The sequence below is a fragment of the Leptonychotes weddellii genome, chromosome 7 (genome assembly GCF_054177405.1).
Source record: "Leptonychotes weddellii isolate Sample4059 chromosome 7, ASM5417740v2, whole genome shotgun sequence".
NCBI classification, from domain to species: Eukaryota; Metazoa; Chordata; class Mammalia; order Carnivora; family Phocidae; genus Leptonychotes; species Leptonychotes weddellii.
In genome coordinates this window covers 20,699,781-20,727,771 of record NC_138375.1, presented here as the reverse complement: position 1 = coordinate 20,727,771, position 27,991 = coordinate 20,699,781, and the positions used below count along the sequence as shown (strand labels likewise).

Genomic DNA, 27,991 nt, shown 5'->3' with positions numbered 1-27,991 from the left:
ATTACTCAGCCATCAGAAAGGATGAATACCCAACTTTTACATCAACATGGATGGGACTGGAGGAGATTATGCTAAGTGAAATAAGTCAAGCAGAGAAGGTCAATTATCATATGATTTCACTTATTTGTGGAACATAAGGAATAGCATGGAGGACATTAGGAGAAGGAAGGGAAAAATGAAGGGGGGGAATCGGAGGGAGAGATGAACCATGAGAGACTATGGACTCTGAGAAACAAACAGGGTTTTAGAGGGGTGGGGGTTAAGGGGATGGGTTAGCCCAGTGATGGGTATTAAGGAGGGCACGTACTGCATGGAGCACTGGGTGTTATACAAAAACAATGAATCATGGATCACATCAAAAACTAATGATGTATTGTATGGTGACTAACGTAACATAATAAAATTAAAAAAAAAAAAGGAGCCAGAGAAGAAAAGTACTTTTCTTTAAAAGTGAAATAATAAGATCAGGTGCTGACTTTTCAATAGAAACGACTGGGAGTAGGGACGCCTGGGTGGCTCAGTCAGTTAGGCGACTGCCTTCAGCTCGGGTTGTGATCCCAAGGTTCTGGGATTGAGCCCCACATTGGGCTCCCTGCTCTGAGGGGAGACTGCTTCTCCTTCTCCCTCTGCCTCTCCTCCTTGGTTATGCTCTATCTCTCAAATAAATAAATAAAATCTTAAAAAAAAAAAAAAAGAAAAGAAACAACTGAAAGTAAAAGCAAATTTGTGAAGAATAAAATTAATTTATATTTCTATAGCTAGAAAAAAAATATCAGATGGAAGAATAAATACCTTTTGGACAAATATAAACTGAGAAAAATCATCAGCACTAAAAAATAATAATAAATGAAGTTCTTTAGAATTAGTTGAATTATTAAAGAGAGAAACATAGGAAGAACAAGTTCTTCCTTAAACTCCAAGGGTTCTAGGGCCTCTTTGAGAATGAATCTTATCTTATAAAAATAAAACTAGAGATGTTTGTATTCAGTCCAGTTCAATTAAATTCACTTTAGCTTTGCAAAATTCCTTAGTCTGAGAGTAACGGAATATGCCACGAAATTTCTTAAGCTACAACAGTCTCCGAACTCTATTTCAAGACATCAGTCATGTATATCTATGTATGTATGTTGATACCAAATCAACGTGTCTACAAACATACACATAAACACATGCACACATATGTCACACTGCACAGTCAGTCACATAACATGTTGTTAACAATGTTGGTGTTACCTCTGGGAGTAGAATTAAAAAGATAGAACTGCAAACTTTCTTTCAATATGTCTGTTTTCTGTATTTTAAAGCAATCAAGACTGGATATTTTATATGTAAAATAAGTGTTTGGAAATAGGTAGATGATCAAATAAAATTGCAATACGATTCATGTTTTCTGTGAAGAGACAAACACAGATCTAAAACACCAGCAACTGTGAAACCATTGGTAGACTATTCCATGAGGACATAGGAATGTGAAACATGTAATGGCAGCAAAGACTGGGAAAGCAGAAGTGTTAACTGACTTAGCACTGTGGAAAAGTGAGATGTAAACACATCAGAGGACTCCCAAGAGGATCAAAAATTGTTTCACCAGTTTCCCTGGGAAATAAAAAATAAAGTGGGGGAAAGAAAACAAAATAATTGCTTGAAATATTTCCAAGAAAAAAAAAATGCCCTTCAGCTTTCTAGTAGCCATGGGATTGTCCCTGCCCCATCTCAATAGAAGTTTGAAAATTTATTTCCTAGAGAATATAAAACTATAGTCTCCATATGAAAGTTATCAGGCACAACTGAGAGTAGGGAGATAAAACTGAAAACACTATAATGTAAGAATTCCTGTATTAAAGGATTAGGCACCTGGCCTTATTCTGACCTTGTTTCCCAAATCACTGGCAGCCATGCCTACACGCCCAAGTCAATAGACGTCAATAACTTTCTCTTTGGAACATGACTATTGACAATCTTGAATTTCCCACTGAAAGAGAAACGTGTACACTCTGCAGTAAAGACTTTAATTGGTTACCCCTGCCCACATACACAGAGCTTTTACTAATGGTTTCAACATTTACCTCATAAATATCAGTAGAAGGCCATGTTGGTAGATCTTTATGAATGATCGAAACAGACAAAAGCGTAACCTGTAAGAACACTGACTTTTTAGGTAGAATGAAATTTCAAAACATATACTTCAAATTGTCAGGAGCCCAGCTGAGCTGTCAGATGCCTGCATATCCAGTTAAAGCACTAAGTCAAAAATGAGTGTTAAGCCTCTAATCATTTATTGTGTTGGTATAAGCAAGAAGTTAAAACTGGAGAAAGCTGACTTCCCAAGTTCCTTTTCCCACATGGAATGGTCCACTGGCAGAAGGTCAAGTGGGTCAGTACAGATGTAGGGGTCCTCTTATTATTGAGGAAGACTGAACAAAATGTTTCAGCGGTTTTATGGACCCAGAGGCTTGTGGGTTGGGTGAGGAGAGGGTTAGGAGCGGAAAAGCACTGAATACTGAATCAGAATGGGGAAAAGTGGTTCTCTCGACCTCCCCCCAACAGGATGTCTCAACAGAGGTGCTGGAAGATGACTCCTAACAAGGTCTCAGATAAAGATACCAAGGAATGAAGGCACGTGCACCAGCTTGAACTAGTCTGGACTAGCAAAGAGCATGACCAGCCAGAGGGGCCTGGCCATTGACTGCAAATCCCTTCAGAGACTGTGGTGCACTATGTACCAAGCCTGGTTGGAGGAAGGCAGTTTGAGGCCTGCCAGGCAAAGCCTTAGTAATTGTCTATTGTCAAGCTTGAAAAATCACACATAGATTTTTTAACCAGGAGCCAGACTTCTCACAAATACTTTCATAAAGAGGTATTAAAAAGCTATTTAAATTTGGATGCCATATAAAAGAATACTTTTTGTAAAATAATTATTTGATAACCAAAATAACAGACAGCCCATGTTGAAGAAGTTTTGTATACAAATATAAAAGAGATAGAAAATGAAAAAGAAAGATAAAAAAAATATAGAACAAGCCTAAGTGTCCCAAAAGCCTAACAAATAGAAATTTCAGAAACTAATAAAACCAAAATTAGATCAGAGGACATCATCAAAAATATAATTTAAGGACATATTAGCAATGCCAAGGACAGATATCTATAGATTAAAAAGACACACCAAGTGTGTAGCTGGATATATAAAAATAATTCTACAACAAGACATATCATCCTGACATTTCAGATAGGCTGATATCAAAATTAGATCCCAGAAGCTGCAAGGGAAAAAAAAAAAGGGCTTCGTCAGAGATAAAGAATCAGAATTTCTAAAAAGATTTCTCAAAACAACAATGAAACTTAGAACATGGGGATATGTTTTCAAATCTTAATAGAAAGCAGAATTTGTGGCAATTGGGATAATCAACAGGCTTCCCCAGATTCCAACAAGGTATGCTCACAGAAGTTGAATTACAGGCACAGGATATATAACATCAGGGCCAAGGAAACATAAGTGAACAGTAAAGAGGACTGGAACACCCAAGCAGAGCTTCTAGTGTTCTTCTCAGAGTTGCAAAGTTTTCACTAAAATATGTGTGAGATATCTCAGTTTTGGGGAAGTTCAGGCTGGATGATCTCATAATAACCAAACCCAGTTGAAGAACATCAATGTATTTTCAATAAATAATGTAAATAAGCTGGTACTGAATGCCTGCAAGGGTGTTTTGTAATGTAACAATCACCAGTATATCCTATTCCTATCTTGAGCAAACTGCCGTACCACAACTCTGGGTGATGAACAGGTTAGCACAAACCATTTGAAAGTTAACCCATTGCTTACACATTATCTAACCTATGGATTCATGCTCTGCTCCCCTTTGCTATACTTACATCTAAAGGTAAGGCAAAGGAGTTAGGTGTTTTTAGACATGCAAAATATCATAATTTTATCTTTCCATGGAGCCATTGCAGGACTGCTATTCAAAAACTAAAGAATATAAAACAACAAGTTAGACATTGAATTCAAAAAACAGGAAACTCAACACAAGACAGAGATGAAGGCAAGTCCCTGGATGACCAAATTGAATTTCCAAAATGAGAGCAAGAATCTGCTCTAGAGAACCAACCGTCCAGATAGGAGGAGGTTTGGAGTCTCTGAAAGAGATTTGCTTAAAGTGATGAACTTGTTAAACTATCTAATGTGCTTATACACATTTGATGTTGAAATAGTTTCACCTGTGTCCCTCAAAGATGTGTCCAAGTCCTTACCCCTCATACCTGTGAATGTGACCCTATTTGGAAATAAAGTTTTTGCAGATGTAATCATGTCAGGTTATTGAGATAAGATTATCTTGGATTTGGAGTGGACCCTAAATCCAATGTCTGGTGTTCTTTGTAAGAAAAAGAAAAGAAAGATTTGAGATATAGAGGTAGATGGAAGAAGGTATGCGAAGATGGAGACAGAAACTAGAGTCATGCTGTCATGAATTAAGGAATACCAAGAGTCACCAGCAGCTGAAAGAAGTAAAAATGATCCTTTCTCCCCAGAGCCTTCAGAGGGAGAGTGGCACAGCCAACATCTTGATTTCAGACTTCTGGCCTCAAGAAATCTGAAATAATAAATTTCTGATTTTTTTAAGACAAGTTTGTGGCAGTTGTAGCAGCTTTAGAAAACTGATACAAATATATACAGAAACTAAGCAGACAAAATCATGAAGATTGTTAAGTCTGGGGATATCATGAATTTCTACCAAAAAAGAAAATGATGTTATCAAGTACTCTATGACCCAGATGAAGGTAAAATTTAGATTGTTATAATACCATAAATACTGAACACTAGTTTATAGTCTCACCAATATTTCAATCAGGCTCTACTTGGGATGTGGGAAAAAGGGAACTGTATTTGAGTAAAATGAGATGTATTAAAAGAAAACAAAATGCTATGGTCCAGACTTTCAATACTTGGATTTGGGTGGTAACACTTGGAATGTCTAGAAGTAATTACTGATGTATGTGATGGCTAGGAGAGACAAAAATCCTCCATCATTTCCTTATGGAACTGAGAATGAAACCAAATTATCAAAGACGGCTCTTACATTTCTGGTTGATTGGCCAGATGATGGCAATACTATATACTTAGAAGATCTTTAATGCTAGATTGGAGGCTTTTATTGGAGTGTGGGTCTACTAACAGGAGTTTTGATTGATACTCTTGTATAAATATTAACCATATTTCATTAACTAAGATTTTGTATTGTTCACTACAGTATAACAAATGAACCACTTAACAAATAATTCAGCTTCAAAATATTTTAAAGATAAAAAAATAACATTTTTAGAGTAGTGTTTTTCAAAATTAAAAAAAAAATATATTGTCCCCTTAAGGATCTTCTGTAGACATTTTCCCCTAATTTTGCCATGAAATTTTAATGCCAAAGATATACTATTGTATATTTGCTTGTGTACTGTATGCTTACTTGTGCTTTATATGTAAAAATCATAACTTTTCACATACCACAAGGACCAATACTGGTCTCTTTAGGAGTGATATTGCCTTCATTAAAAATGCAGTCTTATAGTAGATTTTCCTATAATTATCTAAAATTTCTGAGTTATTCATTTTTATGGAGTGCTATCAATATGACTATTTACATAAAAAACTGAACTCTACCTTGGACCTTTATTTATGTATAATGTTCATTCATTATTTAAGAAATATATGTAAATTAATTTCATACTGATATTATCAAACACAACTAGCAGAAACTGTTTTAGAAGAAAAGCAAAAGATTTCGTAGGAATATGAAAACTAAATGAATGTTTAGTATGCTGTGATAATCTATTATCAATTGCCCCACTGATTGGAGAACTCTGGTTAATTGACTAATCTATTAATTAGGTAGCAGTAATGGAAACTTCCACTGTATACTTATTTATTCACTTTAGATTCATTCTGTGTGTGTGTGTGTGTTTATTTATTTGTGTATATATACATATGAGACAGATGCTGATTTGTTATGTAAATATAACATATTTGACTGCCCCAAAATCAAAAGAATAGATTGAAAAATGGTATTTATTATTTTCATTGATGATATTTTCAATTAGGAAATTAACAAAAATAATCATATCAAAGAAATATTTGTATGCTGACCCACTTACTGGAGGCATGAATTATAAGTAAAATTCTAGACAAATTCTTGATTCAATTTGTCATAGGCATCCCTTTTTTAATTTTATATTTTAATTTAAATTCAATTAATTAACCTATAAAGTGCCATTGGTTTCAGAGGTAGAGGTAGGTGATTTGTCAGTCTTATATAAAACCCAGTGCTCATTACATCAAATAGACATCCCTTTTTAATATAAATTTATTTTTTCTAAAATAATTGAAAATAAATGTGATTTTTTATTCTTTTTATTTCAAAAATACAGCTAAAATTATTCTGTAATAAAGAAATAAAAATATTACCAATTTCATTTGAATTATCTGTCACAAAAGTTGTTAAACTCATGGCTTATGCTCCTGACATACCATCCTCTTTTATGTGAATTAGCTACAAAGTAACAGACATTTCACATATCATATTTGAAGACTTTTTCCAATACTAAACTTTTATCCTATCTTTATTAGTTGTTGAATTTAAATTGGACTTTTATCAACTTATTTTTCATTCTCCATATTAGTGCAGCAGAATCTAGACAGCTAAATATATCATAGCATTAGTGAAGACCTATATAGCTCTGTCATAAATGAATTGTGGCTGTCACAATGGAGCTGTAAATTCAGTAGACCTCATACTAGGGCTCTATGCTGTTAAACGGATATTTGGGGTTCATACCCTGCAATTTATAGATCATTATTACATAACATTCTTTTTTCATATAACATTATCTTTGAAATATCTTTATAATATATGCAAATTCACATTATATGAACAAAAAATAGTCACTGTTCAAAGAAGAAAGGAGCTATCATACAAATGTTAAAAAAAGGAAAAAGTATATGAGAAAAGCTTGTTTATTAATAGAAAATTGAGGAAGGGAACTTTATAGCTTTAAATATAAGATTTGGAAAACATCCCAGATTCAATTCAAAGAACATTGAACCCTGTCAAAGGAGGATGGTTTGTCTTCTCTAAGTGGTCTTCATTAATTATGGGTTTTATTCCTTGTCCTTCTAATGACTCACTGGAAAAGGTTATAGAAAGTTATTGGAGAGGTTACATAAGAAGCTTTCTAGATTATCCATTTTAAACAGGAAAAAGAAGTAATAAAAGCAGAATACAGTCATTAGCTAAAAAGTCCAACAAAAATGTAAAATGAGATTCCATGATACTTTTCTAATATTAAGTATGCACGTAAGGTATATAGTCACCTTTTTAATAATTGGGGTTCTATGCCTCCCTTTGTTATTCTTGTGATAAGAATAGCCAATAACTCCCACCAAACTGGAAAAAAAGAGTATGTTTTTTACTAACTTCTTTGCCAAGTCTTAGGGGTGTGTATGTGTGTGTGTGTGTAGATTGTCTGCATGAAGATAAATAATTTAATTTTCGAAATCGAGTGCCACTGATTTTCTTCTACTTTTTTTGTTTAGAAACTCGAATCCACATGGTAAGTGGCACTATGTGAATTTCCTGTTATTCTCCAAAGCAAGGGATGTATATATGCCCTAGCTGCTTTTCACTTCTTTAAAAAGGAAAAAAAAAAAAAGGTTCTGATGGCCTCAGTTTCTTCCTATATGAGACAGTAGGATATATAAGTGAGGCTTTCTGCTCAGTGGCAAGTTGTACAAGCAACACTGTTTGGTTCAGTAAAATATTTAGGCCATGAAAAATGGACAAGATATCTATAATTGTATGACTATATGCTAACCACCTTATGCTACTATATATATTTATAGGGACCGCAATAAGTTTGTTTTGTCATACACATAAAAGTGAGTGTAAATGGCGAGAAAAGAAAAGAGGAAGAATAAGGACATTGGCCAGTATAACATGGAGGAACATATGCTAAGAAAAATATAGCCTGAAGGAAAATTGTTTGTGTTTGTCTTATAATCAACCAACTATGAGTAGAAACCATTATCACTGACCAATAAAAATGATTTAAATTGTTTTTAAAAAGTAAGAACCAATAGTATGCAACATCAAAAGAAGGGAAAGAATAATGTATCTCCTCTACTAGACCTTCTTCTAATGTTTGCTTCTAGTATTTGCTTTTTTTACCCAGTGAAGATCAACTGCAAAGGTATTTAGTCCATGTGAACTCTTGTCACTATTTTGTAGGTAGACATGTAATATTATTATAGTTATAATATTTCTAAACAAGTCTCAATGATTATTTACCTTTTCCATTCATTGTATTCATGTCTCTGTGTGTGTATGTGTGTGAGAGAGAGAGAAGGAGAGAAGTGGGTGCATTAAGGGGAAGAGGGAGAAGAAGTGGGGTTTGTTGACTGCTATGTTCTAGAAACAGCATTTCACAAACATTATTTCATTTATTCTCATGGAATCTACAATTCCTAAGTTTCAGTTGAACAAATGAGCTTCAGATGCGTCTAGCAAGTTATTCAAAGATACTCGGCTTATACTTGTCAAGCCAATTCAAGTATATTCTGCCCTTTCTGCTGGTATATATTACATTTCATTGAAACTGAGTTTGTTAAACTGTAAAGTAGCAATAAATTCTTTCTGTGGAACACAGGATTTAAAGTTCAAGTAGTTTAAAAATAGATTTATTTCTATAAATACATGTTTTCTGCTAAAATATATGCTTTCTACTAAAATAAACAGTTTTATGAAAAATATCATAATGATAATTTTATTATTTAGGAATAGGATTTAAAAATCTCAAAAATACTAATTACTAAAGTTATTAGAATGTGGTGAGAGAATCTTCTAATTGTAGCTGCTGGAGATGCTATCATTCTCATAGCTGATCACAACTACCATCATTTTGCTGTTCACAAATAATTCTCCCCACATCATTGTCTGACCAGGTACCCCAGATTTCTTTGTCTTGTCTTGCTCTTGATTTGTATCTGAATTAATTTTCCCCCAATTCTTCAATAAATTCTGGAAGCTGAATTTCATTCTCACATGCACAAAGGTAAATTGCAGTAATATGCTACATGTCAGTTTCTTCAAATGAATTGTAATAGGTTCCTGATGAAAGTTCATAAAAATCTCTTTTGATATTACACTGATATTCTTTTCATTATGCATTGTCACTAAATGATGATAAGATAATTCTTGGTCTCAACTAAAGACCTGACTTTTCCTAAAAAAAGAACCCATGAAACTAATTGCCAATCAAAAATTAGGTTATTAAGACTATACTCAGAAATAAAGGACTGTATAAAGAATAGGAGTCATAACTTTTTAATGCAGTATGTACTTATTTTTATGTCTGCTTAATATTATTCCTTGAAACAGACAAAAGACAGTTAACATATTAGAGGTGATTACTAGAATTATATATAAAATATAGCTAATTTAAAATCATATATATTTTTACATAATTTGATGAGAATATATTTCTTTTTTTTTTTAAAGATTTTCTTTATTTATTTGACAAAGTGAGAAAGAGGGAAAGCACAAGTAGGCAGAGAGGCAAGCAGAGGGTGAGGGAGAAGCAGGCTCCCCGCAGAGCAGGGAGCCCGATGCGGGGCTCGATCCCAGAACCCTGGGATCATGACCTGAGCCGAAGGCAGACGCTCAACGACTGAGCCACCCAGGCGCCCGATGAGAATATATTTCTAAGAAATCTAAAACATACACACAATTTATACTACTTATGTCTCTTCCTGTATTTATGATTTAAATGTTGTTAAAGCATATGTGTATATATATATATTAAATAGATATATTTAGATACATATATATAAATTATATTACCCTAAAGATAATATAATATGATTTTCATTCTTTTCTATATTTCTAAGAATGTCATTTATCATTTAAAAATATACCACTTAAGAAGTCATTAAAACAGGGGCGCCTGGGTGGCTCAGTTGGTTAAGCGACTGCCTTCGGCTCAGGTCATGATCCTGGAGTCTGGGGATCGAGTCCCGCATCGGGCTCCCTGCTCGGCAGGGAGTCTGCTTCTCCCTCTGACCCTCCTCCCTCTCATGCTCTCTGTCTCTCATTCTCTCTCTCTCAAATAAATAAATAAAATCTTTTAAAAAAAAAAAGAAGTCATTAAAACCTATATTTTTGACTCAGGACTAGTATATGTACATAGAAAATCACATGTGAGATATCCAAAGCAGACTGTATTTGGGAAGGACTGCCTTTCCTCTTTTTATTTAATGCCTAGAAAATAGATAACTGTTATTTAATTCTTCAATTGTTTGTTTAATTGAAGTGTTTTGACATATAATATTATATTAATTTCAAGTGAACCACATAGCAATTCAACATTTATATACATTGTGCAGTGATCACTAGGATAAATTTAGATTTAAATAGCCTCTCATAATTGCAACCGATAACTATATATATGAAAGTATTTGTGAGAAGTCTTGAAGATGGCAAGTTCTCTGGAAGAGAAAAGAGAAAAAAAAATCACCAATCTGAATGTTGTATGAAAATGTCCATTTTCATACAACATACATATGAAAATGAGTGAATATTCCAGCACCTGGAGAAAAATTGTCCCACTTGCCCACATTGCACTGGCTGATGAAAGTACAAGATACACTAGTTTCATTATTGCTCTTAATCTTTGTCCAACCATGCTTTGTAGAGTGATGGCTGTCTCTATTCAAGCAATCTGATGGAGACTCAGAAATAAGAGGTTCTTCATCATCCTCAGCAGAGTTCTCTGACAGACCATGATTAGCACTGAGTTCTCTAGAAACGAAAATCACACTAGGGATCATAGCTGGCCAAGTCTCCAATATAGATGTGTAAGAAGTCCTAACTGTATGGCTCCAGAGGCATTCTATGCTTTCTGATTTGGGGGAGTCAAGAAAGATGAGAACTACTTTAAGCAAATTCTGAAGAAGAAAAACCTGTGGAGGGAAGTCCTTGAGCTTGTAAAAAATCAAATAATAAGAGCTCTTGGGCAGATATAAAAAGAAAGTGTTTTGGAATTAACAGATAAAAATAGAAAGCAATTATAAAAATCATTTTTACATTAAAATTCAAAGAAAGGAAAATGAGAATGGGCAACTTGAAAATATAATTAAAGATGTTAAAATTTTATTGCAGGAATTATATGAAAGCATAGAACAATACACATTGAAATCATGATGGAAAAGAAAGGGGTACATAATACAATGCACTCTGGGTAGATATAGGCAAATGTTGTATAGCAGATCTCTGGAACTCATAGATCTTGAATAGTTGACACTCCACACCTGTCAAACAGTGACTCCTGTTTCCTCTGCCCCCAACACCTGGCAACAGCCACTCCACTTTGTTTTTATGAGTTTGACAATATTAGATTCCTCAGAGAAGTGGAATCATGCAGTATTTGTCTTTCTTCAACTGGCTTATTTCACTTAGCATGATATCCTCCAGGTTCAACCATGCTATTGTCTGAAAATAAACTGGATAATTTGCTAGAATAAATCACTGTATTGTACACCTGAAACTAATATAACACTGTATTTTAACTATACTGGAATTAAAGCAAAAAAAAAAACTGCTAGAATAATTTGCAGAAATCCAAATCTACTAAAACTAAAATGAAGAACAAAATAAAAATTTTCAAAAACTGGTGTTAGTTTTATTGGTCTGTATCAGAAAACAACAGCAACAATAACAGCAATGAATAAGGGGGCATATCAATGAAAAGGGACTGAATAACTACAGGATGGTGTCAATACAATAGATCTTCTAAGGGGGTAAAGAATGTGCAATTCTATGTCAATAATTTTATTTTACATTGAAATGAAATGACATGATACATCGTTTCAGGCATTCTGTTGGGGGCACAATGTATTCATTCTACATATACATGTACATCTGTTCAGAGGCACAGAGAGAGGGAAAGAGATAAGATAGGCAAGGAACTGCACATAATGGAATCATTAAGGTACCACTTAGTGTGGATATTTTCTCAGGTTTAGCCTCATTGGTCTGGTGTTTGGCCAGAAGACCAATGCTTTCCAGATTTCCAAACTGGTTACAGGCTTTACTCCTGTTGAATTCAGATAAACTGCTTAAATCATTTAGAAAATACCTTGAACTTAAATTGTGGTGGGGGTAACTGAATAATAGTTTTTAAATATGTTTAACTTTATGCTGTATTTATAATTAGGAATATTTTTTCTGACTCAAAATAAGAAATAGACAGTGATGATTAGGAAATATATGATATTTCATTGTTTCATAAACAAAAATATAAATTATTTATAATATTTTATTTAGTTTAAACTAAACCATTTATATTTTTTAAAATATTTTATTTATTTCTCTAAGAAAGATAGAGAGCGGGGGAGGGGAGAGGAACAGAAGGAGAGGGACAAGCAGAGTCCCGCTGAGCATGGGGCCCATCTAGGGGCTCAATCCCAGGACCCTGAGATCATGACCTGAGCAAAAACCAAGAGTCAGATGCCTTAACCAACTGTGCCACCCAGGCATCACAAAACCATTTAAGTTTTTGATTTAATCTAATATGCTTTCCTCCTACTTGAATGTCAGCTGCATGAGGGCAAGGGCTTTGAGGCATTGTCCACAGCACACAGGTACACATTAGGCCCTCAGTGCATACATACAGTTAATGAATATGTAAAGAGTGAATGATAGAATCAAATACTTATAACCCATAGAAATGACTGGAGAGTTTTGGAAAGAAAGGGGGTGGTAGAGGGGAACAAAAGAGAAGAGGATCAAAGGAGAGAGTGAAAGAGGGAGGAAGGGAAGGAAGGAAGGGTGGAAGGAGGGAAAGAAAGAAGGAAGAATGCAAATAGCATTACGGAATGCATTTTGTCTTATTTGGCAATGTATTATATTACACAGAATTCAGAAGCACCAAGCTGAATTTCTTTTCCCAGTTGGAACAAAAAGGATTCTTATGTCTATTTCAAATTGAAAATCTCTTTCAATTCTTCAAACAGTTGGTAACCTGAATGCTTGTAATTTGAATAAAAAGTAGGATGATTTCCAAGGAGGAATTGAGATTTTAAAATTCAGGTCTCTCAAATGGGAATAGGAGAGCAGTTCTCTGTTTGTGAAAAGCATTGCCTGCTGTTTTTATTAAATAGTAACTGTGCTGTTTTTGAACCTTTGCCCCATAAAAATAGAAAGAAAAAAAAGAAGATCAGAGGAATTCAAGTCAAACAGTTGGAGTTTTTAGTATAGCTGTCATATTTTACCAAAATGTCAAGTACTTAAATGCAGATGGTTTATGTTCACTGCTATTTTAAGAGCGACATGCCTTGGATTGAAGCTGGTATTGATGAAAGTGATGCGCATTACCACCTCCTCAGGAGCTGGAAGAACTCACCCGTAGGAGAAGTATAAAAGCAATGAAAGCACCTGCTCTGAGCCGAAGAGGATGCTGTCTGGCAATCTATGAGCTGTTTGCTTCCTTAGCTGTGCATCCGAACTACTTAATAAAGAGCATATAAGAAAACAGATCATGTTGGATCTCAATGAACAGCAAAAAAAAGCAATTCGACAAGCATTTGCATATAAGGTGTGTTTATTAATATATTTGCAATGAAATTTGTAAACATTCTATCTAATCACAAATGCACTATTTATTTTCAGTTAGTTTAAATGTTCCGTTTAACTTCTATAAATTATGAAATGATAATAAGGTAGTTAGCAAGAGCTGATCACAAAATATTTGATGAGATCCTAATTTGCAAACACGGTTTTGTATTTATTAACAAATTACTAACAAAATCCAATGTTGCATTTTATGGCACTTAAATTATGACAACAAATTCTAATCTAGAGATCTGAATAAAATACATGGAATCAAACACTTTGTTTTTTTGTGTTTTTTTTAAGATTTATTTATTTATTTGAGAGAGAGAGAGCTCATGCATACAGAGAAAGAGTGGGAGGGGGAAAAGCAGACTCCCCACTGAGCAGGAAGCCAGATGGGAGGCTTGATCCCAGGATCCTGGGATCATGACCTGAGCTGAAGGCAGGTGCTTAACCAACTGAGCCACCCAGGCACCCCAAATACTTTGTTAAAAGTAAAGAAATTGTTTTCTGGTTGATGTTGAAAGGCAGAGTATATAAGAGAAGAGACGTGGAGCCCAAGCATCTAGTTTCCATCCCAGGGTTCTTGTGTGTTAAAGGACATACATGTTTATTTTTATTTTTATTTTTATTTTTTTTAAGATTTGTTTATTTATTAATTTGAGACACAGAGATACAGAGAGAGAGAGAGCGTAAGCAGGGGGAGAAGCAGAGGGAGGGGGAGAAGCAGGCTCCCCACTGAGCTGGGAGCCCGATGCGGGGCTCGATCCCAGGACCCCAGGATCATGACCTGAGCCAAAGGCAGACGCTTAACCATCTGAGCCACCCAGGCGCCCCAGGACATATATGTTTATAACAGCAACTTGCAGATGGTAATATATAGTCTATCTTTGTTATTCATAGATTTTCCCCAAAACGTGTATGGAAATCCCACATCAATACTCACAGTGCTTGGGCGCCTGGGTGGCTCAGTCGGTTAAGTGACTGCCTTCGGCTCAGGTCATGATCCTAGAGTCCTGGGATCGAGTCCCACATCGGGGTCCCTGCTCAGCGGGGAGCCTGCTTCTCCCTCTGACCCTCCCCCCTCTCATGAGCTCTCTCTCTCATTCTGTCTCAAATAAATAAATAAAATCTTTAAAAAAAAAATACTCACAGTGCTTTTATGATCATTGGCAGACATGTTCAGAGTGGTAAAAAGATTTGAATCACCTGACATGCACATTTTCATCTCAGGTCCAACAACGTGACACTCTGCCTTCTGGTATCAGCTCTCATGCTATGAACAAATATCCTCTTTGCAGTCTATTTAGTGTCACATTCTTTTGCATTTTGTACTTTTTGTGGGTCATTTCACTGTTTAAAATGACCCCAAGTGTAGTACTGAAGTGTTATCTAATGTTCCTAAGCAGAAGATGTGGGTGATGTGCCTTAAAGAGAACAGTATGTGTTAAATAAGATATCTTTAAAGAGAAACACATATAAAACAAGGTTATATATTGAATGATTCAGTGTTCATCAATTCATTGTTTGCATTGACATTCTAGAACATAGCTACTGTAAATAACAAGAACTCACTATATGTATAAAACATCTAATATACTATGAAATATATAGGAACACTATCAAACACATTATAAACTATATATAAGTGTTAGTCACTTGCAATCGTTCATTTTATTTTATGCGGCAACTTGACTGAGCATGAGGAGGCTGGACATTTGGCCAAACATTATTCTGGGTGTGTCTGTGAAGAAGTTTCTGGATGAGATTAACATATGAATTGGAAGACTGAATAAAGCAGATTTCCCTTCCTATTGTGAGTGGGTCTTATCCAATCAGCTGAAGACCTAATAAGACAAAAAGCCTGAGTGAAAGGAACTCCTCCTACCTGACCACTCTGAGCTGGTGCATTGGTCTTTTTTGGCCTTCAGATTCCAACTGAAACATTGACTCTTCTTGGGTCTTAGGTCTACCAGCTTTCAGACTGAAACATAGCATCTGCTCTCCTCCATCTCAGGACTTTGAATTCAGACTGGAACCACAGATTGGCTCTTCTGGGTCTCTAGTTTGCAGACTGCAGATCTTGGGACTTGTCAACCTTCATAATTGTATGAGTCAATTGCTTATAATAAAACTCTATATCTATCGTATCTATCTATCCATCCATCCATCCATCTTATTGATTCTATTTCTCTGGAAAATCCTGACTTATACACTATTGTGTGTGTGTCTGTGTATAAATATGTTTGCTGTACATGGGACGTGTGTGTGTTTTACTATTGTTATTATCTGTCCTCCCTCTCATAAATTCACAGTGAAATGACAGCAAAGTAGTACAGATCGCAATAAAATCATAATGATAATGATGGAATGGACGTGAACCAGAGATCGTGAAGAATTTATGGATGACTTTATACAAATTGAATTTTATTGACAGATAAATTAAAAGACACAAGTCCTAGTCCACTGCACTGACAAGACAATGATGTAGCTCTTCCTCTCAGGAGAGACCCCTAAATGTCCTCATCTTTATGCCAAGTAGCTATAAAAAAAAGTTAAGAAACTGATTTTTACCTAAATGAGGGGGATGGTTGATGGACTGAGGGGGCTCTCAGACTCCCCATCTGAAAAGCAATAATCTAAGGAAGCAGGGCACACCTCAGTGCTCTTAATCGAAAGGGAGAACAACAGAAAAGCAGAGAGAATATATACCAGTATCCTCAGTGAATCAACTTAACAGTTAATTCATACATATGAGTGGACAGCAAAGAGTGCCAAACATATAATGAAAACAACACCAAAGAGAAAGATCCTGATGGAAAAACTGATCAATGGACTCTAGATGAAACAGCAAAAAATCAGGAAACAACAAAAATGTTTAAAATGTGATTTGAGACAATAGTGATGATGTTGATGATAAAGATAACGATGATGACAGTAAGCCAGCTAATAAGAGAAATCTGAAAAGATGTGGTATCATTTAAAAAGAAAAAATAATGCTAGGCAATAGGAACCATCAGAGAGCAAGAATGGGTTCCTAAAAATGAAAACTGAAAATGGTTGCTAAAATTTTTAAAAAATGTGTAGAGGGCCTGGATAGCAAAGTCCATGAAAACAGCCCCTCGCCAGATGTAGAAATAAATGAGAGGATATGGAATGCAAGGAAGAAAAGTTAACATACATGAAGGCACAGACCATTAGATATAACATTCCTATAATGCATATTCCAGGAAGAGAAAACAGGGAAATAATAATCAAACAGATAACACAAACTCCAGGATCGTTAATGTCAGAAAACTACCATGAACAGATGTTTACAAATAAGTGAGATTCATATTGGTGTCATGTGTTTTTTGTTTTGTTTTGTTTTGTTTTGTTTTGGCAGCACTAGATTTTATATTGCATTCTTAGTGTGTAATTATTTTAAAACTGGGATTCTGTACCCAGGGAAAAACATAATCACATATAAGGCTAACTAAATAAGTTTGTAAAATGCACAACAATAGTAAAGAATTACTTAAGTATGGTGCCTAGCTTATTTATCTTATAACTGAAAGTTTGTACCTTTTCACCCCCTTCACCCAACACTTCTCTTGTTTTATTCATTTATCTCTTTGTTTCTTTTTATTTCTATCCCTCTCTTCCTTTCTTTTTTCCCAGAAAAACTTAACAGGTTTATTTATAATTGTTATAAGGTTGAACTGCTGAAACATGTTCACTGAAACATTTCTACTTGCATTAATACTTTATGTCCCCACATTTATATTAAAAATCCACATACAGATGAAAATGGAAAAACTGCCAATACCTGATTTCTGTCCCTATTTTTTCACTTGCAATCATATACTTAGGTACCTTTTGATCCCCATGGAAAAAAATATCTAACGTTCAGAACTACCAATAGCAAGAAGAGAAAACTTTTTAAAGAATAAAATGTTTTTAAAGAATAAAATATTTTTCCATCAGATTGGATTCTTAAACACTTCTGTACGTGTGCTCTGTGCTAGCATAATTGTTACATGTTTGGCATGGAGAGCACACAGGTTGGTGTCTTCCAAAAGGCCCACCGGATAGGCCTCACTTGCCTTCTGGAAAGTACCAATAACTGTACTCTGGAAGTACAGATCTGTTTTGAACTCCTGGGCAACTTCTTGCACCAGACACTGGAAAGGAAGTTTGCGAATCAGAAGTTCTAGTGGACTCCTGATAAAGTCTAATTTCACAGAGTGCCACAATACCAGCCTGTCAGGATGAGGTTTCTTCACCCTTCCCATAGAGGGCGCACTCTCGCAGGTGGATTTATAGTCAGTTGTTTCCTCAGTGCTTTACCCCCGGTGGATTTGTGGGCAGGCGGCTTTGTAGGAGCCATGGTGTAGAGACCTCCTTACTTACTCCGCTTCTTCTTCAGCTGGAGCTCAGGGAGCGAGAGGCGGCCCTGGCATTAGCAAGCCACCCCCGCAGAGTGGGGACGGCAAACACTCTATTCCTCTCTTCTAATTATTTACCATTTCATGACCACCATGCTAAGGTGTTTGATGTGAATCCATTTGTTTTATGTGTTTTTTTTAATAAACATGAGTATTGACTTTATATATATATATATATATACACACATATATACATATATATACATATATATACACATATATATACATATATACATATATATACATATATATATTTTTAATTTAAACATTTTAAATTTTCATATGTACTATGTTATATATTTTACCTTCTCCCCCTCCCCAGAGGGGGCTGACTTTAATTTAGAAACAGCTTTTGGTTATAGACATTCATGTTTAAGGATCACTCCAAATTACACAAATTACCTTGTCTCCTGGTTTTTCATGAAAGAAGGAATAGATGACTTTCTGACCTCTTTTTCTTTTCTTTTCTAAAAAGGAGTGACTATGGCAATAACAAAGCTTGTGATGCATTCTCACCAGATGCAAAGATTACCCTTAAAGGTCTTCCCTTTTCTCACTCCTTGAGGAAACGGTTCTCCCACACCCAAACTCTCTCACCCAAAATGTGTATGCAGCAAAGAGACTTGTATACATCTGTCTAGCAATGACATACATACAAATACATGTCTCCAAATAAAATATAAAATTACCTGACTAAAATAAAGCCAAATATTTCAGCCACAAGCAAAGGGGAATGATTGCCTCCACATTAAGCATAGAATTACATGATTAAAATAAAGCCAAGTGTCTCAGCCACAGGCAAAGGGGAATGATTGCCTGAGTCAGTAAATAAAACATCTACTTAAGCAGCAAGAAGCTGTGAGGTGTGGGGAGGAAAAGGCATCCTGAGAGAGCTCATCCTTCAGGACCAATACCACAGAGGATCAGGAAGGGCAGCAGGAGGAGAGAGCCATGGCTCCATGGATGGTCAGCACTGGGACAGCTCAGGAGCTATTTTGTGGATTTGTTAGAATCAGATGGACATTCTTTTGGCCTTTTCCTGGTCTGGTTATTACCAACAGGTGAACAGAAGTGAGTCACTAGTCATTGCTTAGTCGTTGCCACCACAGATCTTCAGAAGAATCTTCCAGTAATACCCTGGTCAATCCTTTGTTCCTGCTCCCCCCATGGCCTTGTTGAACCTTTTGGCACAAAAGGCTGGGTTATTCTTGAAACATTTCACCACTACCAGCATTGCCTACCCTGCGTCCCCAGACATCTCCCGGCAGATGTTCTTCTCAATGTCTCCCCCTGTCTTCTCTGATACTCACTGAAAACTGCCACCTGCTGGGCCTGCCTCTGCAAGCCCAGAAAGGCCTTGAACTTGCCTGGGCAGTCCTCCCCAGCCACAGTTAGCTCCTCCACATGTCTCTGGATGAGTGGCAAGTCCACTTTTGTGCTCTCACTTGGTTTTCCTGAGAGAGTGATGAGGAGTTTCTGGAGGTGTTCTGACTTGTGGTCTTGAATAGCCTCCTCCAGGGTCTTTTAGAATTCTGTTTTGTGGCCTCTGCTCGATTCCTGGATGTGCTCATTGCTGTGGGAGGTGAGTATTTCAATCAGGCAGGCTTCATTGGTGCAGGCCTTCTTGATGGCATCTCTCTTCTCCCAAGCAGCAGAGAGGATGAGGCCTTCATCTGAGCCAAGACATCTTCTCGAAGTTTCTTGACAGTTCAGATTTCAAATCTTTGATCAAATCCTGGAACCATCTTGAAGGACTGGAGGATCTGCTGATACCCCTTGTTGGAGCAACTCTCTAGGCAGCCTGCTCCTCAGTCCTGAAGACTTTCTGAGACTTCCACAGGACCTTGCCTTCTCTCAGGGGGTCAAAAGCAGGAACATATGTTATAGTGCCTTTTCAGACTGTGCAGGAGGCACAGCTGAGGTGATAGTCTCGGATCCCAGGTACCCTATGAAGCTTGGTACCAGCTGTTGCTGCTGCCCAGCAGGTGGCACTGACTGCTACCCAGGGTAGGACCCTAGGGCCTGTTGCCCAACGGATAACATAGGCTGCCCTGACACTGGAAACCCTGAGTGTGGGTTGCCTCCAAGTGCAGGTACATTCCATATAGAGGAATGGGCTGCTGGATGGAAGCTGAACGGAGGCTGCCCAAAACCCCCAGGGCGGACCAGAGGATCTCAGGGTACAGGTTTGGCACATTGGCTCCTCTGAATGTTCCAGACACATTGGTGGTCGAGCCCATGCCTGTTTTGGAGAACCACTGAGGCCAGTGAATCGAGTTGGCACTGCAGGGCCAGGGCCAACTGAGTGAGGGTGGAAAAATCTGCCATGAGTTGTTGAGTTAACCCCTGGTACTGAACCTGAGATATCCCAACTCCAGTGGCACCGAGGGCAACATCAGATGTGCCCAGCAGGCTCACAATAAGAGGGATGGCCATGGGGGAGCATCGGGGGTGGCTAGGAGGTCTCCATATGAACGGGGCATCGCCATATGAGTTATTTTCTGTCTGACACCAGGGGTTGACTGTAAGGCTTCGAGTGAACATGGACTTAATCATAAATTTGGCCATGGGGTCAGTCCCATACTGAAGGAAAGGCGAGTCTGAACTCTGGCGGGCTGCTCAGTGGGGCCTGGGCACAGAATAGCCTCCATTCTTCTGGAGTGTATATCCTGTAGGCTTCACATAGTCTTTCGTAGTAGTCCCCAGGGGATTCCCCTGGTTGTTGAGTGACCGAGGATACCTTAGTCATGTTCATGGGTTTCTTAGCTCCTGCCCAGATTCCCCGGAGGAGGGCCTCCTAGTACCAGCAGATGTGGGCCTGTCACTCAGCTGTTGTGAGGTCCCATGCTGGGTGCTCTTTGGGTGCTGCTGTATTAGCCCAGGCAGCAGGGTCGATGACTCCTGCTGGTGCGTGCTCTTCCAGGTACTGCCATGCACCTTTCATTATTCTCCCCCTTTTCTCTGTGTTAAACAGGGTTCCGAGTAACTGTTGGCAGTCTTCCCAGGTTGGCCGATGAGTCTGGAAGAGGGATTCTATGAGGTCTACTATAGCCTGTGGTTTCTCAGAGTAGGATGGGGTGTTACGTTTCCAGTTGAGGAGGTCAGTGGTGGAGAAGGGCTGATAATACATCATGGAATGGCCGGGTTGGACCGTCCCATCTTCATCGTGCCTCTTGGGTTCCCGCGTCTCTTGTACCAGCATTTGGAGGGCACTTGCGCCTGGCCTGGGGTGCAGCCTGGCTTCTGGTCCTGGAGAAAGTGGATCCTCTGGGCCTGGGGGCACTGGTGGATCCTCTGGGCCTGGGGGCACCGGTGAAACCGATGGCTGTGGAATGTCTGGACCTGAAGGGCCAGATGTAGACAGTTTTGGGGGTACGTACGGTGGGGGTAGGGTCAGTTCATCCTCGGGGTGTTCGGCTAGGATTTGTGGAGACTGGGGCTTTTGCTGATTTTCTTTAGGTCTCTTGGATGAGGCGATTAAGACCCTGGCCTGTCCCTGCCTATTGCAAGCGAGTCGCAGGCAGAGGGGAAGGGTCTGAGCAATCCCTAGCCAGGAGTCAATGTACAGAAACTTGTCGGGGTGTCCTGGTTTTCCTGTTATGACTCGCCATACTTGACGAATCATTGGGACATCCAGTGTCCCTTCTGAAGGCCACCCGACATCAAAGGTGGGGCATTCCAATTCACAGAGGGTTCTCAACTTGCTGGGGTTCATCCTGACTCCATAGTCTCCCAAAAACACTTTCTTGAAAGTTTTGATCATGGTCTCTAGAACCATAGGTTTACTCTGCCCTGACCCCATGGTGATGTCCCCGTGTGGGGTGGCACAGAGACAGACAAAGGGGGTGCCTCCTGAGGTGAGAAGACCAATCAGATTCCCCTCTGGCCATGTCCCGAAGGAGCTTAGGTGAGCCTTAGCCTTAGCAGTCTCAGCCTTGTGACTTATCATTGGAAACTATTCCAATGCTGCCATAGACTATATTCCATTCACCCCTGAATCGCAGACGGGCCCACTCAGACTCTGTAGGCTTCTGGGGACCTTAAGGGTGCCCACCCGTGGAGTCACAGAATCAGTCCGCTTAAGCAAGCCAGGTCAGACTGCACATTCACTCACACATTCACCCCAGAAGTTATTACATTCCCTCCCTGGGAATCCCTACCTGTGAGACCTCTAAGAGGTCTCTGGGTGGTGATCAGGCTCCCCTTCCACTCCAATAGGTGTGGCCCTGTCTGGATCCTGGGGCCCCAGGCCTTACCGTAGTCTGATGTTGGGACCAGGTCATCACCTGTCAAGTCTCGTTGAGTCTGGCAGGAGCAGCGGAGTGGGGCCAGGCCGAGGCGACAGGGAAAGGACACTGTTGAGAATTAGGCTGGGCGCACCTTCTCTGTTATGATCTCTCGTTCTGTAACTGCCCGGCCACTGCCCCCAAACTGGTGGCAACAATGGGCCAGCGTGGTTGGGTTTCCCGGTCAGAGAACCAAATGTTACGGAAACTGGACTGGATTGTCTGATGGAAGAACCAAGTGGCACTCGGAAGTCTTAGAGGATAGGAAGTTTGTTTAACGCTGGCAGGCTCAGAGGAGAGTGATCTCCAAAGGTCTGAGCCCCGAGCACAAACAAAGGGGGTAATTTATACACTTCTACTTCTGCATTCTTGGCACTTTTGGTGCGTGCTCGAAGTGGGGCAGGGAGAAGAACCCGGAAGAGCCCCGGGGCAAGGACTGGGACTCTCTCCCTGCCTCAGCCGGCCCTCTTAGGACACAGATTTCCCTTATCAGATTCTGTTGGTAGTGTACTTTATATTTAATGTAATATATGTGCTAGGGTTGCCATATGTCTGTCCTGGGGAAAAGGTATAATGAAGGCAATAGGCTTATGGGCTATGAAAAATGTCACATGTGTTACACACGTTAATAAACAATTGGCTCAAGTAGGGTAGACTTAAGGGTCTCAGTGCTAAATAAAGAAAAGCTATGAATTATGAATAATATGAAACTATTCATTAGTTGAAATGTTTCACTGTATTATTATATATTACTCTTACTGCACATATGTGAAGTTGGTGTTCAAAAAAAAAAAAAATCCCTGTATTTATAAAGTGCACAAACTTGTTGTTTTCCTCTGGAGCTTCAGATGTTACCTGACGTAAAACATGGTTTAGAGTTAAGAAAAATAAGAAAGAAAAAGCTTTTATTTTCTTCCCACTAGAGGAATAAACCCTTAGTCTGCACAATTCATGGTTCAGCATGATTTTTATTAACTCATCACAGACTGTTTGGCTCAGTTTTGTCTTAGATTGTTGGGGTTAATGCAGAGCATGAAATCAGCCATAATACCTGGCTTGCTAACACGGAGGCTGCTGGGGGCGATGGAAGGTTTCAGAGAAGGGCTAGGCCTTTGGAATGCCAAGGCGCAAGACCACTCTGCCATTGGAATGCTGCGGGGAGTTGCCTTCCCCTAAGCTCTCTTAGTCCAAACGGCCACCCTGTAATCTAAGAGATGTATGCATTGTATCCTAGGCTATGTTTAGCAGAACATGCAGATCAGCATATCTTTTCTTTCCTGTAAATCCTCTCAGTTTCAGTAAGACCCCTTGTCACACATCAGGTGCTTGAGAAACAGTGATAAGGATTTGTGATTATCCTGAAGGACCAATAAAAGTGAAGCAAAGAAGAGCAAAGGGTCTTCCTCTCTGAGCCTTGACCCCCTCACCTTCTCACCTTCTCCTCTCTTTCACAGCAAAGTTTGGAGTAATCTTTCATCCATTGGTACAGGGATTGCTGGACATTCCCGGCATTAGATTAATCAGATGGTAGTATTGATGACTCTTAATGTGACAAAACTAAAGAAACTAAAACTTAAAAATCCAATAGTATTTTATAATCAGGTGATAGGAAGCATACAATGATTTGACAGAGACTTATTAAAATTTTCTTTTCTAAATACCTTAGAGAATTTATTTGAAGGAAAAGTTATCAAAAGTTATAAAAATTTCTTTTTAACCTCAGAAGTTATTGATCACATAATCTTATTTTCTATAATCAATATAGGGATAGTGAAGGTAAATTTAAAGCACACATTCCTAAGAGTTATCGCTAAAAGATAATATTTTTTGAGAACACTGCAATTAAGCAACATATTTTATTTTTTCCTGTTATCGGATTTTTAAAATGGAATTAAAGGAATGTGTTAGAATTTATATTCAATATTATTGTTCCTATCTTTAAATTGTGCTTTTAAATTTGTATAACACACCATTTTTATTTTTAATATTAACATATTTAAAATCGGCATTTTCTCTGGGGATCTAATGCACAACATAGTGACTATAGTTAATAGCACTGTATTATATACTTGGCTGCTAAGAAAGTAGATCTTAAATGTTCTCACCATAAAAAAGAAATGGTAATTATGCCATGTGATGCAGGTGTTAGCTAAAGTTATGGTGGTAATTTGCAAAATATAAGTATATCAAATCAGCATATTGTATACAAAAAACTTGAATAATGTTATATCTATTACATCTCAATAAACTGGAAAAAAGTTTGAAATTAACATTTCCATAAAAATAACCAGAAAAATCTAATGCAAAGGCAAGTGATCAACTTTACCATTTAAAAAAAAAATACCCATATAGGACTTCTTCCAATTTCTGCACATATGTAAAAAATGGCATAGCACAAAGGTACTAGAAGTATCTAAATAACATAAATAGAATATATTTTGATGTTTAGGACCATCTGTGTCACAGCCTATTCATCTAAAGATCCAGTCCTATCATGTATTTTTAGTAAGTAGAATATTACTACCCAGCACCCCCACCAAATGCCCACACCCTAATCTTTGAAACCTGTGAATATATTCCTTTACATGGATAAAGGGACATTGCCGATCTGATTAAACCAAGACTTTGCAATGAGGAGATTGTTCTGAATTATTGGAGTAGGCCCGGTATAATCCTGAGGGTAGGTCAGGAGGGTAAGAGTTGGAGATAGGGAAGAAGCAGAGGTCAGAGTGATGTGGAGCCATGAGCCAAGAATTGTGGGCAGCTTCTAGAAAATGGATTAAGCAAGGCAACTGATTCTTCCCTAGAGTACCTAGAAGGAACATAGCTTTGCCAATACCTTGATATTTTTTTTTTAAAGATTTTATTTATTTATTTGAGAGAGAATGAGAGACAGAGAGCATGAGAGGGAGGAGGGTCAGAGGGAGAAGCAGACTCCCTGCCGAGCAGGGAGCCCAATGTGGGACTCGATCCTGGGACTCCAGGATCATGACCTGAGCCGAAGGCAGTCGCTTAACCAACTGAGCCACCTAGGCGCCCCGCCAATACCTTGATCTTAAAAGTTCTAAACTCAAGAATTATAAAATAACACATTCATATTATTTTTAAACCACTAATTTTGTGATAATTTATTAAAGCAGTAATAAAAAAAAATTGGATATTTAAGAACAAGAAAGTAGTATGAATATTAGAGCCATATATAAAGGACTGGAAACAATTAACATTTTTAATTCTAAAAGATCTTCATTTAGGAAATTCTATTAGCTATGGTGGGAATCAGCATTTTTCCCATTTATTTTCTGTTTCAATCAATGTCTATTTTTGCTTGTAGTTAGGGTCTTTGGAAAGTGTTTATGATGTTGCTTTCCAGTTTTTCCAGTCAATAGGTGGTGCTTACTTCCTCATTCACTGAGCGTTTGATAATAGAAATGTGGTGGAATTTGGTTTTGCAATGGAAATATGCTCAGGTCAGCTTAATAGAGGTATGGAGCTGGGGAGAAGAATTGTAGCTGAGATCAACCTAAACAAGTTAACCCCTTGCCAACCTACCCAACAGAATGTTTATGTAGATGCCTGAGGAATCTCAGCTGAGATCAGCAGAGACCAGAAGAATAGATTCAACCAATCCCAGATTAAATTGCCAAGAAACAGAATCCTGGACAAAATAATTGTTGTTTTAACCCACCAATAATTAGTGTAGTTTGTTACAAAGCAGTAACTAACCAAAAGACAATTTTTCCATGAAATCGATAAAATGTAAACAATCAAGATTTCAAGATGACTGAGAAAAGAATGCAGCTTCTAAGAATGGCATATTTCCAATGCCTACCATAATATGGACTCCAAATGTCTGGATGCAGAAGAGACTTTTTGTGAGAAATCAACTTCAATATGTTAAGCTTCTGCTATGTCAGGTATGTTTGTTATAGCACAGACTATTCACCTTCACTTTTAAAGGAGATGTAGTTGCAGATCGAATTTGTCATAAATATGCTCCGATAAGGATGGCCAACGTTTATTGAAATCTTATTGTTTGTCAGGCACTATTCTGAAGGCTTCCTTCACAAGTTTAAATGCTTTTAGTGCCCTCAATATCCATATGAGTTATGTGTCATGATTATTTTCACTTTGAAGACACAAACACTGAAGTATAGGAGAGTTAGTAAATTTCCTAAGATTATATGACTTATAATTGCTAGGGCCAATAATTGATGAGTAAAATATAAATGTATTTCTAATCAATCTACCACAACATCTGTCTCAAAAACAAAATGAACAAACAAAACCTAGTTGGGTTCTAATCCGTTCACTTCCTGTCAGTTCCACACACAATAACCACATTCAAAATTTTGTATTAGATAGCAATTTGAGCTTAATTTATTCATCTTTTTAACCCATATTTCTTTTTCTCAACTTCATGGCAATTACTTGGAGACTATTTGCCTTCAATGTGAAGACAGCACCTGTTGTGGATTGAATCTTGTTACCCAAAATATATGTCCAGTTCATAATTATCAGTGTGTGATTTCATTTGGAAATAGGGTCACCGCAGATATAATTAAGATGTAAGTCAAGAAGAGGTCTGAAGATTCAAGATTGACCCTAAATCCAATCACTGGTGGCCTTACAAGAGGAGACAAAGATATACAGAGACACGGGGATAATGGCATGTGAAAAAAGGCAAAATTTGGAATTAGGCATCTACTAGATAAGGATTGTCATCAAACTGGGCACTGGGAGAGAGGCATGGAACTTATTACCCCTCAGAGCTTCCAGAGGGAAACAATCTTATTGACACTTTGTTGATTTTGGACTTCTAGCCTATAGAACTGTAGGAGAATAAATTTTGTTTTAAGCCACTTTGTGGTACTTTGTCATGGCAGCCTTAGGCAACTAATAAAATACCCTTGACCTAAACTTTGCCATGAGTATTTTTATTCATCAAGCAATTTCACTTGGCACCAGTCATTGAACTAATAATCCTTGCAATTCAGGCATATACTAGACTGAAATATTTTTCATTCAAACCTCACTTAAAACCCTTATGTTCTGGGGACTAAAAGTAGTCAGCTATTCTAAACTTGTAAGCCTCTAAATGTGTAACCTGTCTTTATTTCCTTTTGTTTCTGCTTGCAAATTGGACTTTTTTCTCCCCTGAGCTCATCTCTTGTAATATTCTGTCAGATGCAGCCAATAATAACTAGCATTTTTCCCATCTAAATTTCACAGTTCCAACATTTATCTCTAAAGTTTTAGTTACAGTAGGGCTACATGATTCTTGAAAATTTATCAGACAACAACATTAGTAAATATTTTGTCACAGCATTACATTAAAACACTTTCCCAGCCTCAATGATCACTTTCCTTGCTTTTTACCTCTCAAAGGATGCATAGGGAGAGTTCCCTGGAAGCTCTCTTGTAACGACATTAATCCTACTCGTAAGAACTCCATCCTAAGGACCTCACTACTTCCTAAAGGCCCCACTACCTAATACTACCACATTAAAGGTTAGGATTTCAACATGTGAATTTTGGAGGGATGCAAACATTCTATCCATAACAGTCCTGCTAACTAAAACAATGCTGGGAACTAAGGACATCCATATATCATCCCAAGTTGAAAGGGATC

General features: G+C 37.7%; 2 pseudogenes; both read right to left on the bottom strand.

Moving 5' to 3' along the window:
• LOC102734911 (phosphatidylethanolamine-binding protein 1-like) overlaps nt 1-17,923 on the bottom strand; it is a 48,890-nt pseudogene extending 30,967 nt beyond the window's left edge.
• A 1,294-nt stretch (nt 17,924-19,217) lies between these two features.
• Nucleotides 19,218-21,839, bottom strand: LOC102734314 (annexin A11 pseudogene; annotated as a pseudogene).
• Nucleotides 21,840-27,991: the final 6,152 nt, after the last annotated feature.